Here is a 16,241-nt window from a genome sequence, read left to right on the forward strand (position 1 = left end):
ATTTAAGTTGCCAATTTGAACTAGCTTTCCTTTTTTTTAATGTGTCTGGCTAACACGCACAGTGATGGGATGTGCCTTCCTATTACATCTGGGTTATCCAGTGAGCCCTAAGTCCCCTAGTTTTAAAAGAGGAAATAAATGTGCATCTAATTGTCTCACTGAAGTAAAGATATATTCATGTTTCCTTGGCTAAATTAGCTTAACCCTGATCTGGTGGTTTCCAAATATGTTGAACATATTAATAGACATTATAAATGCTGAATGGAAGCACCAAATTGAAGAAAATAGGTTTAGGAAGCTCCCAGATTTCTACTATACAATATATGTCTTTATTTTTTAAAGCTTATTCTTGAATTTCAGTCTGCTGTTTTGTGCAACTATCTTCCAGAGATACTGTAATCTTTCATACCTATGCAAAATGAGATCAATAATATGCATTTCAACATTCACAATTTAACTACAGAGATGAATGCCTTCAGCTTGATCCAGATAGTTATATATTAATAATCCAAGTGTAGTACGACAGTTCTGCTCTTAATTCTATGCATATTGGGGGGTGAAAGTAAATCCAGCTGAATTAAATAAGAGTTCACTATATGAAAGCAGTGTCTGAATCACATCCATTGTCCAACATTTGAGATCAATTTGTCGTTGTTCTTCCCAAAATGTGGTTTTCATAATGGGATTCAGTATTCTAGGGTTGTCTGAACAATGCAAAATATAAGGAAAGGATGATTTGTCAAAATTTTGTCTAGACTTTTGTTTACGTAGGCTAGAATTGCATTCGCTTTTTGCAGCAGTATCACATTGTTGGCTCATGCTTAACAAAGGATCCACCAGGTCCTTTTTTTGCACTTCTCTTTTTTCTGTCCCTGACCAAGAAGGGTACCACCACACATTATTTTTATCATACAACCAGGAAAAAAAAATATTCTGGCAGGTATCAATTCATTGGGACTCTGAAACTCATAGACTTGAGAGCAAATCCTATTCTGAACTCAAAGGTTCATATGATCCTCTAAACTACAGCCATAATCCAGTCTGACCTCCTTTCGTTTCTGGGCTGGCCATGGGTTTTGACCTTGTCCTTTGCATATCACTCTACTCCCAGCAATTGGGTCAATCTTTTTGAAAATCAGATGTTTATTTTAGAGGACATTCTGAGACTTGTACCCACATGAGTTTGAGTCCCAGGATGTCACACCAAGGATGTAAAAAAAGTTATTTTACTAAGTCATGAGAACCATGATTTCAGCTTGACATTTTTTAAAATGTAAGGATATATTCAGTGCTTATTAACTAAGGAATCCTTTAAAGGATTTGGAAGTTACATCCTAATTGCATTAACAGAAGTTCCTAATCCTTGAGCATTGGAAAAAGTGACTTTATTTGCAGCAGAAGGTAGTTCTGCACATTATTACAGTGATGAAATATTGTTTGGAATAGTATTAAAAAGAATAACAGCAGCAGTAACATCAAAGATTTCAAAGCTGTTTTTAAGAAATAAGGACAGGCAGGAGGAACATCTGGAGTGTTTGAATAGATTTTAAAAGTATTTTAATAATATAAATGTTAGAATGAACAATTTCCTGAGCAATTTCCTTTTTCCAATAGATTTTGACTCCATTATGCCATCACCTTGTGACATTGTCCTTGTGTTGGCTTATCCAAAGGCTGTTTTGGGGGACTGTCAATAACCTTGCTTTGAGCAGTTTATGCTGTCTCAAGCCAAGTAAATAGCTAACCAACCATGACTGATCTAAACAAGCTTAGCAGATTTGAGCCTGTTTGTGCTTGGATGAGAATCCCAGGACTGTAGGCTAGGCTGAATTGCTGAAAAATCCCTATGGTTGCCAAGAAAACAATATGAAGTCGAATGAAGTCACCAAGAATTGGCTTCATTTGAAAGGGATGTTGCAAACCAAGCAACAAAATCAAACTTGATTAGATGTAAAATACATAAGCAAACACAGAGAAGTGTAAATAGTTAACAAACCCAGAAAAAAGGGAACCCATTTTTCATCTCAACACTTGTCCAGGTAGGTGATAACTCTGTGGAGAGAAGAGAGGGAGGCTATGAGCCCGGTCCAAGTCAGGCATCCTGTAGATTTTGTCTTAAATGACTGTCTACAGCAGGGGTATCAAACTTGATTTCATTAAGGACCGCTTCAGGGTTGTGTTTGACTTTGGGGACCAGGGGTGGGTGTGAGTAGGGTGGGTATGGACAGCTCAACATCACTCATGTCAGGAGCACCTGTGGTGGCCTAAGTGCTGTGCCAGCAAAAACAGGCTTCCAAGCTCCGTTTTTGCCTGCAATGGCCTCTCACAACCAGTGAAAACAGTTTGGGAGGGCTGCACGCAGCACTCCCGAGCTCCGTTTTCGCTGGCAGGGGCACTGCAGGCTGGTCCTTTTCTGTTTCCAGGGCAGCCCTGCATACCAGATTTAAATACCACATGGGTTAGATGCAGCCCCTGGCCTTGAGTTTGACACCCCTGGTCTACAGAATATCAGGTTTGAAGCAGAGCTGGGAGGGAAAACCACTGCAAATTAATTGTCTCACAACAGAACCATGGTATGATGAGAATTAAGGAACATCTAGCATTTAGAGACATCAAGGTTTCAGGTTCTGGTGGATCTTTGGAAATGATCAACTTTGCTTATGAAAAACAGACCCATCTTGTATGGATGAGTATGAACTCAAGCTGCTACTCCTCTCCTCCATTCTTGAAGTTTGTAACAAGACTTGCCATTTTATCATGGTATCTAATCATGATGACCTATAAAAACCCCAGTTGATTAAATAGGTCTGCTTCTTCTTTTTTTAATCTGCTTAACACTGATTTGATAGAGAATCCAGAATGGCATGCTATTTAATATGCCAATTGCAGTAGCTGCTGCCTATCCAAGTTGCAAGTATTTCCCAAGTGTTTCCTAATATGGTTGGAGATATTACTATAATTTATTGGGTAATCTGGAGCTTGGGTGATCAAGAAGAAAAGGCAAGAAGTATTAGCCCATAAAGAGGATGACTTGCTGAACAAACAAAGGAGCAAATCAGGACATCTCTTTACCCTGCCAAACTATATATCGTTAATTCTCACAAGATTTGTGAATTCTCACCTATAATCTTGCCAGGCTTAGGAGAGTTCAAATGAGAATGACAACATCTTGCATGATTTCACAATCTGCCAAGATTCAGGCCAATTTTTTTTTTTTTCTCAAATGATAATGCCTATGGCTTGAATCATCTACAGTCTTCTCAGGGACCACCAATACTCTCCAATCCATACAAAAGCCATTTTATGCCAACACCTGTTTTTATAGTGGTGTATATGTTATATTTGTCACTAGAAATAGTCTAGTAAAAATTCTACAGCAGGTGTTTGCATATATAGTCTCTAATAAATCAATAAAATGTTTGTTAAAATTCTTGATTGATTCTCACCAGAACATGTTTTAGGTACCCTCTTAAATATCCAGTTTCCTGCCTTTACCTTGGGAACCGCATTTAAATTATTACCACCACTGTTGATCTTCCATGAATCTCAGTAATTCAATTTCTCCTCACATCAACCCATTCTTAATTTTTACTATTTGTTTCACAAAAACTCATGCTGATACAATAACTTTTAATCAATTCTCCACTAATTGGGTTGCTCTGGAACTTGCAAATACATATATGTATGCGCGACTTCGAAGTTCCATCTTGCAAATACTGTACTATAACTCTTACGAGGCTATGTGAATGCCTGCAAATCTAAATGCTCACTTCAGGCGCATTGCATCATGAACTGTGCGGTATTCACATATGATTTATTTGTGTTTATACAACTTGGTACCAGAGTTGATCAATCTGAAATACGTTTACACATTCCTGAGTAATATTCCCATGACGTCAGCAGAACTCAGTCACAAATTCTTCTAAAAGGATGTCAACCAGAGCTCGTGTAATTCTTGAGCAAGTACTTAAGAAGTTTGAGAGAAGCCACTCAAGACAGACTCTCAATTGTGTCTTCACCTTAAGTCCCTCAAGAATTTCTATCCAGGAAAAAAAAATACAGCTTGATACATAAATGCAGGAAAGACTTTCAAAGGATCATCCACCTCATAAGGCTGTAAAAGCCTGAAACGTAACAGAAACAGAAAGCTAGCTGGTTCCTTTCTTCTCTTCTCCAGAATCCGGCTGGTGGTTACAATGGTGGAAGTGGTCTGCAAAAAGCTTTGGCTGATGATCCAGGGGGAATTTAAGCAATAGAAAGTGTTGAACTGCCCTATTGGCCCCTCCCTAAATAGTCTTCCTGAGTTTCTCTGTTCTTTATTTGCCCAAGGGGGAAGATTTTAAGTCCTGAAAAGCAATTCTAAAGTACCATTCATTTCCTTTGCTGCAAACCTAAAGGCCTGGCTTTTATCCTGCAGCTGCCAGGAAGGAAATCAAGGAAGGAATCCAGAGGAAATGAATTGTTACTGGCAACAAAGTTATATGATGGAATCTCAATAGATCTCTTGAATTAAAGCAGGAAGATGTATGCAGTTGGTAACTATCAAATGGACACATCTTCAAGGATTCCGTATTGCAAATTGGCACTCTCGGCCTCATCACATTTACTTGGATTCAGGCAACCTTGATTTTAGTACTATTTATTTCTAAGTATTAGAAATGCAGATTCAGTTTTAGTGCCAAGGGATAAATCAGACTCTAGCTGTAAATCTTAAAATTGCTTTAAAATTGAGAGCCATCTTCCTTTTTCCCCTTGATGCTAATTTTGAAATGAGATCTTATGTGATATTAGCATGCTTAGAGATGGATGATGGAAAGCCCCAGTTCAGTAAAGCTTCATTCTCAAATTACCGTAGATAGCATGAATCAGGACATCATATCACAGCCTTGGCAAATTCTAGGTGCAATGTGAAAAGTAAGATTGGCCTATCTAATGAGGCTGTTGTACTGCAAGGCCATCTAACATATGCTCAGATTCACATATCATTCTTACTCCTTTTTCGGAGAGTGGTTAATCACAGGACCACGCTGAAGAAAATACTAGATTATGAAGTCACAAAATGTGTGAATACATCTACAACAATAGGAAATTGTTTAAAATATACCATAGCAGAGCCTCTTCACATCCAGCAATATTAGAAGTATATGTAAAAATGTGGATGTGATTACCTGCAAGTTTGCAAATCTGTTTATCAAAGGGAAGTAGGTCATGACTTGAGTTTGTTGCTATGTAAAATGGTCTCAAACATCCCAGAGCTTTGGTCCAAGAGCACAAAATGGATTTTTAACACCTTGGCATTTGCTCTCATAGGCAAATGCAAAAATGCATGACTTACAGAACTAAGTAACTGGTTAATAGACTCATTCCTGACCCTGTCCTTTGCACTTCAAGAGAAGGGCTACAAGATTTGGATTTCAAAAACCCAGAGGACTATTACATGACAGACAGCAAAGAGACAGACTCTTACTCTTCAATGTCATCTAGCGTTTATCAGGATTTGTACAACTCCAATATGGAAGCTGGATCCCAAAGATTTGTTCCAATAACCTGCTCTGGACATTATTTGCCTGTCTTGTCAAACATATACACTTACACTCAAAACTCCTTGGAGTCCTTCAGTAGCTCACGCAAACTCTTAAAACTCAGATCTCCAAGGAAATTAGTGTTAATTGCATCCCCCCAGGGTGCTTGGTTTAGTAATTGTGGAAGATGTATGTTAATGACATTCGTCTTTATTTGGAAAATAAAGAGGATTTGGGGGAAGGCAGCAAGTTAAAAGGGGAAAGGGGAAGGCAGATTAAAGGTGTGTTTTGCAACTTTTTAGTGTTGGCGTTTAGTTGGCGTTTAGTTGGCTTTTGCTTTTCCCAAGCAGAGTATGGCTAAGGAAAATCTACATTGTTTTCATGAGATTTGTGCAAGCTTTTAGAGTGGTAAATTCAGGACCAATAGAGGGAGGCAGGAAGGTCATTCAAACAGCCTCAGATTTGCTAACTTATATAATATATATATATATATATATATATATATATATATATATATATATATATATATATATATATATATATATATATATATATATATATATATATATATATATATATATATATATATATATATATATATATATATGACACCAGGCCCACACTCACAAGAGCCACACAGGATGTCACCACCAAACATCCACAAAGAAAGCAGACAAAAACCCACACTGATGATGAGGCACGACCAAGGACCAGAAGCCAACCGCAATTGCACCATTAGCCACTTTAAACCCCTCCCATCCTTACATGAAACACAAACCCCCAACCAATCAGAACACACCTCCACCCATCAGAACACAGCCAAGCTCCCACCCAATCAGCTCAAACCCCCACTGGCAGTTAAAAGGAAGAAACAGCCGAGATCTCACATTGCTCCTGGAAGCACGAAGCCTGAAGATGACAAATGAGACTTCGTCGAAACATCACCAAGACACTTCCAATTTTACGCGGGAGAAAACCCGAATAACCAAAGACCTACATATATGTGTGTGTGTGTGTGTGTGTGTGTGTGTGTGTGTGTGTGTGTGATTACTATAATGGGGATGCCTTTATTTTCATAGGTCATAATTACATAATTATTTTGCAATATAATGGCTAAGGGATCAAATCTCTGGACCTGCTAAGATTATGCCATAATCATATTTTATAGGCCTTTGCAAATCTTTACAATAGCAATAGCACTTAGACTTATATACCAATTCATAGTGCTTTACAGCCTCCTCTAAGTGATTTGTTATGTGAGAGATAGGACAATTAAAAGAGGCTGGGGCACAGTTTATTCACATGACAGATAGTGAGGGCCAGGTCATCTAAAGTTAGAGATTTATTTCTAGATTATTGCCATTTTGCAATCTAAACAATGATGAGCCTATGGTACTTAAAATGTAGTCATTTTATAAATGCAGAGGTTGCTAGACATTCCAGTCAACATCATCAAATAAGGATTATTTATTCATTCATCTTTTTATTGTGCCTTCTAGACACCTGCTAATTTTAAGGTTAGTTACTCCACCTCAACACCAATTCTCTTCGTGTTTTAACTGAACTAAAATCAGAAAGTTACTATCACCTTTCCCTCAAGGATTGTGTTTAGGACAGATGTTGCTTCCACTGCAAAAGTCTCCTTAATTATAGAAGTACATTTTTCTCCACCAAAGGTAGATTACAAAAAAGTGATATATTCATAAAGAAAATAAATCTTGGAGGCTGGGTAAATTATGATATTGTCATGCTTTTGTTCTTCTTGCTTTCTAGCCTGAGAGAGACTTAAAAAGAGAGAAATACACATTGATTCAACAGTAACTCAAACTTTAGTGACCAAAAGGAGATCTAGGGACACCTTATTCTTCTCTACGCCGCACTGAGTTTATACTTGAAATAATTTGTACTGTTGTGAGGATCTCATTTCCAAGAGGATATTGAAATGTTAAGAACAGTCAGAAGAGGCAACAAAGATGATTCAGGAACAGCATGAAGGAACCTTTGATAGTTAATCTGAAGACTGAGGGAAGAAATAATAGCATGGGAGACATATCCAGCTGCATAAAAGGAAACTACAGGAAGGAAGGTCATGACTGGACTGGACTGGACTGGACTGGACTGGACTGGACTGGACTGGACTGGACTAGACTAGACTAGACTAGACTAGACAAGAACAGAACAGAACAGAACAGAACAGAACAGAACATAATGCTTTATTGGCCATGTGTGATTGGACATACAAGGAATTTGTCTCTGGTGCACAAGCACTCAGTGTACATACAAACAAGTGTACAGTATATTTTTATTTCTCAAACTTGGCAATTTTAAGATATGTGGACTTTAATTCCATAATTCCCAATTCAACCCTCTGGTGCCTGATGTTTACATCTGTTTATGTTTCAGAATCAATATCACAACTGCTAATCAGCTTGTTTCTCAATGAAACAAGCTTATTGAGAATGTTTCTCAATTCTGCCTATGGAAGGCAGTGATGTATACAACTCAACATTTCTAAAGCAAAATAAAACATGCCTAATTGAAAATTTGCTGTCAGTTAGGTAATCCCCAGGCATAAAATATGGCAGGGAAGTTTTCTGACAAGTAAAACAAATTATTTCTAAAAGCACTTTTTTCTTCATTGTGAAATTTCTTCTTAGGGAAACCAAGCCTTCAAGGAAGGCTTTTGCACTTACAAATTTTCGTTTTTTAAAATGCCATTTAGAAAAGGAGGTAGAGTTAAAACAAGGAAGAAATTAGTGATCATGCATTAGAATTAATGTGACTGAACTTCAGGATTATTAATACAGCTTTGATTGAAACTATTTTTTTTTTACAGTTAGAAAGAACAAAAGTTCAATCCATGAAGAGAAAGCATGAGCTGGACTTCTCCTGAACCAAACAGCTTTCCTAGTCATAAAATTCATGTAGTTTTAAGGGCCTGCCTGAGCTTTTCTTTTAACACCTTTAGGGGAAGAAAGGCAACACACAAAAATAAACAAACCTGAGCACCCATAATAGCCAAAGGACCATAACAGCAAACACTTTCAAATTAACACAGGAAAACTTTAATTTTTTTTAGAAAGGCCTCCAGTTAAAATTATTTATTGAGTTTTTAAAAAAAGACACTGAAATGTCCAGAAGAATGTTTAAAATACAATAGTTCTTAATCTTTTTAGGATACTAAAAAGAGCTCATTCAGATTTTTCAAAGGCTCTTAAAAGTACACTTACAAAATTACAAATGCAGCTGATTCTGATGCAGATCCTTGTGTGTGTGTGTGTGTGTGTAGAGAGAGAGCTGACATGGACAAGTGCTTTGTTTTAATCACCAATTTTGACAACTTTTAACAGTCATTTATTCCCATGTTTTCTGTCTTTTTTGTTTTTAATCAAGAATATCAAAAAGTCTTGTGGCCAACAAATTTATTATGCCATAAACTACTTCAGATATAATTTGTGAGACACAAGAGGCAGCACGGCTCAGAGCTCTCTTTTCGGAATCTGCAACTTGGACAACTGACTTTCTTTCTTTCTAGGCAGGTCTATTTTTTTTGCTTTCATTTTATAAGATTTGCATTCTTAGCAGGTTCCTTGGTACAAACCAACCAACCAACCATGTATAAAAGATCATTTTAGGCATGGAGAATAGGAGTACATATGAATGCATACCTAAATATGCCCCAAATTTATAAAAGCAGTACTTCCATTCCTAGGAAACATAATCCCATCTTTTAAAATAATCCTGCCCTTCTGATTTGGGAGATAATATACATTATTTTGTGACAAAACATAAAACTCTTGTTTGTTTAAATTATTTTGAGGAATCTGTGATGGGTGACATTACACCATCAATTTATTATTTTATTATTGCCTATTTTTCTTTTTAATTTTTAATTTCGTAATAGAAATTATGTATTTTCATTGGAGTTTATTGTCTTGTTGAATGTTTGGTGGCTAGTGCTAACCACTAAGTGTCTTTGGACATCTGTGAGTATCAATCCCAACAAATCCATCAATAATAAATATAATGGATTCCATTTCTTAAATTCAACTTTTGCTGAGAGAAATATTGTTTATGAGACTTCACTTCTTGATATTAAGGACAATTTGATTAGAATTAAACCAAATAAGTTAATACTGATTAATTACTTGTTTGGTCTAGAACAGGAGTGGAAACTATGGCTCATTTATACCTTGTACTGACTCAGTAATTCTGGGAGATAAAGTCCACAAGTCATAAAAGGGGCCATTGTCTTCCACCTCTGACCTAGAAATATAGAAATGTTCTATTTTTGTGGTGAAGATTCTGAATTGTACTCAGCAGCAAACACAGGAGAGTTTATGTCATTATGGTTTTTAAATAGATTAACATTTTGTTTTTGAATTGTCTTCCTAGATTGGGAGGCTCTTTAGACAGCTACTTCATGCCCTAGTCACTTCACAGCAAAACTACTTCAACACACACAACATAGGGCTGTCCTTGAAGACCACCCAGAAACTCCAACTGGACTAGAATGCAGCAACACAGGAATGGCAGGCATCCCTCAATATGTCCATGTAACACACTTGCTTTAGAGGTGCATTGGTTGCCAGTTTGCTTCCGAGTGCAATTCAAGATGCTGATCATGACTTATAAAACAGAGGTCTTGATTATTTGGGAGCAGGGCACCTATCTCCCATGGTGCTTGTCCAGTCAACACACACTGGTAGGCCTGGCACATTGTGGGTTGCATAGTCATCTATGAGGACCCAGGAAGTGTGTCTTCTCTATTCATGGTGCCTATTTTCTAGAATGAGGTTCCCCTTCACATGTGGGAGTTGCCATCTTGGTCATATTCCAGAGGGCCTTAAAGAACGGAATCTTTTCTCCCAAGGATTGTTAGAGACCGTTGAGGGTGTGAAATGTTTGTTTTGTTGGCATTGCTGCCATCTGGTTATATATTTGTTATATATTAGTCATTTATTTTATGTTGGAAGCTGCTCAGAGTCAGCTAGAGTTGGGTGGTATCTAAGTTGAATAAGATAAATTGTCATGCATCCTGTGTATTGGAGGCATACAGTACCAATGTTTAGACTAAATAAGCCATAAATAGCATTTACAAATGACAGCTCCATTTGAAGTTGGGAATGCTTATTTTGGTTTTCTGTGGTTATTTCGTATTTTTTTCATCCCTCCTGATTTTGCAATTTATACTTATATTTTTCCTCTTGTTTGATACTGAATGCCATCCTGAGTCCTTTGGGATAGAGGTAGCTGCATGAGCACTGTAAAATAAATGTAAAGATAAATAAATAAGTACATTTCTGCAGTAGTCCCACTAGATTTCTCCAAAGAATTAAGTACCCATAAAGTTGATTGAAAGGCCAGCATCTAAACAAGATGAAGAGGGGGAAGATTAAAGGCAGGCTTTGTTGCCAAGGTGACAGACAGGGGAGATCTTCAACCCACCAGGCCTGGCTGTTTGTTGGCCCTAAACCGGGGCCTAGAGTGTGATAAAAAGACGACTGCGTCTGTCTGCAGACCTAGCTTATCACAAAGATCCAGAATACAATTTGACACATCCAACTTCAGTCTAGGAAATACCCTCTCAAGAATATGAGGGCAGCAGTTTCTACTTCTCCTGGTGTGAATTTGCTGGTGGGAGAATGTGCTCCACTTAGATATATGAGTTGTATAGTGAAAGAGCAATTTTCTGCTTCAGAAGCAGTTTCTTCCCATGGTGCTTGTCATACTCATTTTTTCTTGTCTCATTTCATGTGGAAAGGTCAACTATCTTCTGCCTGGAGCTCTTGATGGATCACAGAGACACTGTGGAAGGATCACACTAGGCCTCAAGATTTTAAAACCTGATTTATTATTAGTGATGTTAATTAGTTTTATGGGAAGGACTGGAAATGAACACTTGCTGTAACGTTATTGTTAACCTTCTTTTGCCCTGCTTTTTATAAAGCCAATAATTCTCCATTGTGTCTAAATGGCTTAATTCCTTGAAACTTCCTGAGCTTGTCAATGCTTTTTTGAAAGATGCAAGGGCACAATCCAGTGAAACACTCTTCTCTGATCATAATGATTAATCATAACAATCAAGCACATTTTCACCGTCCCCGAAAGCAATGAGATCTAAAAGTGCTTTGATGATTATTCCCCACATTTATTGTAAACTTTAACATATTTTTTAGATTTGCTTTAAAAATATGAAGCAACTCTGATAAATGATGACACCCTCTTATCTTCTTTAAGTTAGCCTACACCCCCTTTTTAGCTAACAATATTAGAAATAAGACAAGAAAATTCCAGATGCAAGTATACATTAAGATGAAGCATGAGGCATCCAAAGGAGCAAGGCAAACAAACTAGGAAATTAGAAAGATATGATCAGAACAGACTCCAAGATAACTGATAAAACTCTCAATTCAGTGTATTTAAGAATGCTTTGGTATGCACACACACTTGAGACTCTGGGAAGAACAGAACAACAAAAATGATTTGGGACTGGAGGCTAAAACATGAAAAACGGTTGCAGGAATTGGGTAGTCTAGTGAAAAGAAGGACTAGGGGTGACATGATAGCCGTGTTCCAATATCTAAGGGGCTGCCATAAAGAAGAAGGGTCAACCTATTCTCCAAAGCACTCGAAGGCCATACAAGAAACAATGGATGGAAACTAATCAAGGAGCAAAGCAACCTAGAACTCAGGAAACATTTTCTAACAGTGAGAACAATTAACCAATGGAATGGGTTGCCTTCAGAAGCTGTGGATGCTTCATCACTGGAGACTTTTAAGAAGACACTGGATAGCCACTTGCCTGGAAGGGTATAGGTTCTTCTGCTTGAGCAGGGGGTTGGACTAGAAGACCTCCAAGGTCCCTTCCAACTCTGTTATTGTGTTATTCTGCTTCTGCATAAATTTAGTAGGACTTGCTCTGGCAATATTCTTAACCTTTTTAAAGTTGCAAATAATAAATAGTTTTGAACAAGGATGTCAGTAAAAGATGTGTGCATAGTCCAAGACTGAACTATTATTGAACAAAATAAGGTTAGTGTCCAGGTGTCACATACTGGGGAATGAACACTAGCTTTACCTCTTCTAAATTAGCCTATCACATTTATGCTCCATTACTAGGGCTGAAGAAAAGTATAATTTTCTGGGCAGTTAACTTTTGCCTGTGGCACCCAAACCTATTGTCCTGTTTATGCTATACCATAGGATGCAGACGTTAAAGCACAGAATAACTCAGAAATTGTTGTGATTGTCCCACAACACAGGGGGACATATGAACAGGTGCTCCAGTTGCCAAAGGATGGTCTAAGAGGAGAGTGAAAAATACCCCAGTGTTCGTGTTGTTTATAATGTTATTTTATTGCTCTCATTTCCTTGAGGTGTATTGAATGCTACAAAACACCAAAGGCCAATTAAATAAAGAGCTTGCAAAAAAAACGGAGGTAAGCCTTCATCTCCAATAAAGCCCCATCTGCCCTAAATTTAATTTAACGGGATTATGTGTTTGGAGGTAGCCTAGGACTTAACATAGTAAATGAATGACTATACCTAGATTTCTCCACCAATTCCAAAGTATATAATGAAATAAAATATAAATAAGTAGCAGAACATAGGTGTTAGTCTTCATGTTCTGGAATTAGAACTAGCTAATGTTATAAGAGCAACTAGTGGCAATCTAAAATTCAAAGAGTTATCAGTGCATGTAACATAGATGTTTGTGCGGGCAAGATTATCAGTCCTGCTGTCAAGCAAAACCAAGTATTTAATAGTGAGTGCCATACCATGTGCAAAGAAAATAGGGGCAGTCAGGCATAACACAGGTTATGTAGACAGTAAACACAGGGTCAATCAAAATGGACTCAAATGTCTATGCACCAATGCACAGAGTATGAGGAATAAACAGGGTGAATTAGAAATCCAAGTAAATGAGGGCAGATATGATATTGTTGCCATTACAGAAACTTGGTGGGATGAAACCCACAATTGGAACATACAGCTAGAAGGATTTAAATTATTTAAAAGAAATAGACCAAATAAAAGAGGAGGTGGAGTTGCACTATATATAAGAAATAACTACATCTCTACAGAAATAGAGCACAACAATTATGAGAACTATCTTGAATGCATTTGGGTCAACATTAAAGGAGGGGAATGACATTGCCATACGTCTATACTATAGGCCACCCAACCAAGCAGAGGAAGTAGATGAACTTTTTTCTAGTCAGCTAACTAAGGTATGTAGGAATCACACCACAATAGTAATGGGAGATTTTAACTAGCCTGACATCAACTGGGAAACAAACTCTGCACCAAGTGGAAGATCCAACAGGTTCCTAACAAACCTAGCAGACAACTTTGTTTCCCAAAAGATAGAGAAGGGAACAAAGGGATCAGCCATAATGGACTTAATTCTCACTAACAGAGAGGAAATGATAGAAGGTGTTGAAGCTACAGGAACCTTGGGAGCAAGTGATCATGCAATGCTGGAATTCAACATTATGCAAACACAAGTAGTAGAACAAAGTCAAACTAGACTATTGGACTTTAAGAGAGCTAATTTCAGTAAACTTAGAGAGAGTTTGGGAAGGATTCCATGGATGAGAATCCTCAAGGGGAAAACAACTCAAGAAGCTTGGGAAATTTTGAAAAATGAGATTATAAAAACCCAGTCTAGCACAATACCAATGAAGAAGAAAAATAACAGCTCCCAAAAGAAACCAGCATGGCTGCATAAAGAACTCTCTGACAAATTGAAAGACAAAAAGGATAAATATAAAAAGTGGAAAGAGAGGGACATAACAAGGCAGAATATCAGCAAATAGGCCGAGCCTGTAAAGATGAAGTGAGGAAAGCTAAGGCTCACAATGAAGAACGGCTTGCCACAAAAGTAAAAAATAACAAAAAAAGCTTGATTAAGATCATGTGAAGTGTTAATACGACTTTATAATGCCTTGGTAAGGCCACACTTGGAGTACTGCATACAGTTTTGGTCGCCACAATGTAAAAAAGATGTGGAGACTCTAGAAAGAGTGCAGAGAAGAGCAACAAAGATGATTAGGGGACTGGAGGCTAAAACATATGAGGAACGGTTGCAGGAACTGAGTATGACTAATTTAATGAAAAGAAGGACTAGGGGAGACATGATAGCAGTGTTCCAATATCTCAGGGCTTGCCACAAAGAAGAGGGAGTCAAACTATTCTCCAAAGCACCTGAGGGCAGAACAAGAAGCAATGGGTGGAAACTAATCAAGGAGAGAAGGAACTTAGAACTGAGGAGAAATTTCCTGACAGTTGGAACAATTAATCAGTGGAACAGCTTGCCTCCAGAAGTTGTGAATGCCCCAACACTGGAAGTTTTTAAGATGTTGGATAGCCATTTGTCTGAAATGGTGTAGGGTTTCCTGCCTAGGCAGGGGGTTGGACTAGAAGACCTCCAAGGTCCCTTCCAACTCTGCTATTGTATTGTATTATATTGTATTGTATTGTAAGTTTGTACTCCAATAGGAATGGGTTGTTATTCCTGCTCATGAAGAATGAGTTCACAATTTAAGCTAAGGCTAAGCCATAATCATGTCAGTTTAGCATGTTGTATAAAACTAGACATTGTACAGACAGTCCTCCACTTACAAATAAATTATGTTCCAAGAGGCTGTTTGTAAGTTTATTTTGTTCATAAATCCAACAAGGTATATATAAAAAAACCATACAGCACAATTCTTACCTCTCATAAATAGCACTTACACTTAATTTCAGACATACTGAAAATCATAGTCATAATATAGACCACCACAAACTAACACCATGCATGCAATCAGCAAATACACAGGACATCTTAGTGTCCAAGACAGCATAAACTCAGCCTCCCAACATTTGACTATGCTTCCAAGCATACATATATGGCATGCTGCAAACTAACACTTTCCTACTTTTTCCTGCCTTCCAGAATCTTCTAGGGTGGAGTTTTGGTCAGGTATGTTTCTATCAGTGAAAGTTTGTGACGTAACTCAAACGTTTATAAGTAAAGGACTGTTCGTAATTTGTTATCTAAACTGTGGGCAAACAAAGCATGCTTTACTTCATTATGTAAACACAGTTTGAAAGTAAACCACTCTTGAGTGCATAAGTGAAATATTTTTCCAGTTATTCACCAAAGGAAAAAATGTACCTCAGTGTAAATAGTCTGTAATGATGAAGAAAGCCTCCAGTTTAAATGTTATCTTTTCTATGAATCCATTTGTTGGTTTAAGATGTACAGGTAGTTCTCAACTTACAACAGTTTGTTTAATGACCATTCAAAGTTACAAAAGCACTGAAAAAAGTGACTTATGACCGTTGACTTACAACCATGATCCAAATTCAGATGCTTGGCAACTGGTTCATACTTATGACCGTTGCTGTATCCCAAGATCATGAGATCATCTTTTGCGACCTTCTGACAAGCAAAGTCAATGGGGAAACCAGATTCACTTAACAACTTATCAACTGCAGTGATTCACTTAACAACTGAGGCAAGAAAAGTCATAAAATGGGGCAAAACTCACTGAATAAATGTCTCACTTAACAGCAGAAATTTTGGACTCAATTGTGGTTGTAAGTCAAGGACTACCTGTACTGTAAGCCTCAAAGAACCTTTACTCTGCTGGAAATATAGGAATAATACTTGCAGGAGTCTTGTAAGAACAAGAGACATTCGTTGGAAATGTTTTTTAAAAGCTTGGA

Source organism: Thamnophis sirtalis, unplaced genomic scaffold, assembly GCF_051295495.1.
Source record: "Thamnophis sirtalis isolate CommonGarterSnake01/CBP01778 unplaced genomic scaffold, rThaSir2_p1.2 scaffold_5, whole genome shotgun sequence".
Classification (NCBI taxonomy): Eukaryota; Metazoa; Chordata; class Lepidosauria; order Squamata; family Natricidae; genus Thamnophis; species Thamnophis sirtalis.